A 2,887-nucleotide genomic window follows, 5' to 3' on the forward strand; every position below is an offset into this window, starting at 1 on the left:
TGGAATTAAATGTATAGTGTGTTGAGCAATTTCTCCTGGCATATCTTCATAAGACCAGGCGAAAACATCGATAAATTGTTTTAGTAGATTAATTAAATCGGTTCTTTCCTCTCGATTAAGGGTTACACCAATTTTAACTTCTCTTTTAACAGCTAGATCTTTTGAGATATTAACTGTTTTGGTGTCTTCAATTATTGATGTTTTATTTTCAAGAGTTTCCACTGCTTTAATTATTTCTTTATCATTTTCGTTGTTAGAAAAGCAATGCTCATCATCTTGAGTGAGAGAATTACACGAGGAGTAAGCGAAAAAAGACATATTATTAAACTCCAAAACCATTACATCAAAAAGCGATACGTTCATCGGGACTTGACTACTAACTATTCTAGGAGTAGGTTCTAAACTAGGAGGGATAGAAGGAGATGCAACTATAGAAGATTTAGAAGACTCAACAACAGAAGACTTGAATTTGGACTCTGACTCAAACGACTCAGATTCATCGAACATTGGTCCTTGTCCTGTGGTGATGGAAATTCTTCTTCCACTTGGCGTAGTCACTTTCACAGTCTTTCGCCATCCTTGAACAAATCCTTCCGCTGGAGTAATGAGCATTGAAGGGTTAAAGTTTTCACTTTGCAACACCGTTTGGATAAGCGCGGAATTGTCGTCGAAACGCTTAGGCTCATTTTTCTCTTACCCAAAGAGGAGACCTATAACATTGACGTCGAAGCATGGAGGTTCCTGCTTTTTGTTGATGGGAGTTGGGACCTCATCTAAGAAGTTATAGTCCAATAATATTTCGAACCCTGGTTATCTTATCCCATCATTGAAAAAGGGTTCGGGGAATTCATGGCATGAATAATCTTCACCCTCTTTTATGAATTGTCCATTTAGAGTGAGGGGATAGTGATCCATTGGGGTAGCTCTTTTTTTAGTATGAGCATTTCTCCATGCATTGAACTTTTCTCGGGCTCCCTTAAGATCTTCCAGAGTTGGTTCAAAACAAGTCCAAAAGTATCTAACTTAGGGAGGCCAGGCAGTCCCATTTACGTTGCTATTCCTTTTTTCTTTCGTAGAGTCATTCCAGGAAAATGTCCTTGTCTCCTAAGAACAGCGTTGGGTGTCATATTTGAATGGAGGTCGTAGCGAAGAGGGGTCTTTTTATCTTCCTCGATTAAAGAGACCTCTTCATCATTAATGCCCCATAAGACTTCATCATTTTCATTGTGCTCCACATTTATGATTGGTTTATCGATTATAGAGACCTCTTCAGCATTAAAGCCCCATAAGTCTTCATCATTTTCATCGTGCTCCACATTTATGATTAGTTTATCGATTGCTTTGATTCCTCTATTGTAACCAAGGTCGTTGAGTTCTAAGATTCCCCTAATTAAACCAAATTTATGACCAAACCCAACCCTAGTATAGGGGTAAGTTAGGGTCGAACCCAAGGGAATGAGGTATAACCTATGGTCTCTAGTTAAGCTATTCCGAAATTTTAAGCAAACGGTTTGGTATAAATAATCAAATCAACACAATCAAAGCTAACAATATAAATTAATATCAAGGTACTAGGGATTTAGGATCCACATGCATTCACGATAAACATACTAATTTTTCGGAAAGTTGATCAATCAAATAATGCGAAGGAAAAACAGTATTTGTAATCAAAATCACTTGAAGAGCTATTTCCTAGGGTCAAGCTAGTGGTCTGTAAGAATGACATTCAAAGGAAAATCGCAAAAAAAGATCAATCGATAATAGTAGCTTCTAAATCAATGTGTCGTATCAATGAAAACTATAATGCAATCTAGCTTGATAATCAAGTTTAGCTACTCCTTAACAAATCAAACACATGCACAAATTCCATCAACCAATTTAATCACAATATCAAATCAATCAAAATCCCCAAATTAGCAACAGCTTATCACTCATACATGCTTCACCACATCCCTAGCAAAGGAACTACTCACTACACATTGTAAAATAGAAAAGCAAAACTGAACTAATCATCAATTTCATCATCAACATTGTAATCAAAATATGAACAATCAAATCAAACAATCTATAGAAATTCAACAATATATCAAATATCAAACACTAAAATTACATTAAAGAGAAAGGAATGAAGATCAAAATGTAGCTATCATCACTTACCAAGATTCTCTCTCTAAAATCTAAGAACAATGTTTCCCAAAATCTTGAGCTTCTCTCTCTAAAACTAGTCTAATTCTCATACAATTCTCATCTTATTCCTCATCTATCTCTAAAAGGAAGAAAATCTATATATAGTAAAACTAACAAAGGAGAAGTTTGTTAGACGTATAAAAAGAACCCCAATATACACGCCCTTTCCTTAATATGCGCGGCCGCGAAGAAATTGGTACGGAACGGGGATGCAGAACTGTGCGGCCGCACCCCTACTCTGCGAGCCTGCGTTGCCTTTGTGCTCGCCCGCGCCTGGGAGCAGGGCAACTCTTTCTCGTGCGTCCATCGATGCTTTCGTGCGCTCCACTTGATGAACATTGGGGGTGGCAGTTTCCGAAGGCCACCACAGTGGGTTCAACACCATTTTTGATGCCTATGCAGCTTGAGAGTGCGGCCTAGAAGATTTGGACTTTGCACTCCTTAACACTTAAGCTTCGAAGGGAGAGATTGGCTTGCATCTTGAGCCTTACAAATCCTGAGAAAAGCCATTGAGCTTCTTGAACATTACCAATCTCCTAAAATCAAAGAAAAGCAAACAAATAAAAGAGAAAAGGCAAAATAAACTAAGAAATGCAAGAAAATGGGAAAACAACTAAGGAAAGCACAAATTAGAGAAATAACAAGTAAAACTAGAAAAAAGAGATAAAAGCTCTATAAAAGAGATTAAAATTCATCCTAA

The sequence above is a fragment of the Chenopodium album genome, chromosome 11 (assembly GCF_948465745.1).
Source record: "Chenopodium album chromosome 11, dcCheAlbu1.1, whole genome shotgun sequence".
Lineage (NCBI taxonomy): Eukaryota > Viridiplantae > Streptophyta > Magnoliopsida > Caryophyllales > Amaranthaceae > Chenopodium > Chenopodium album.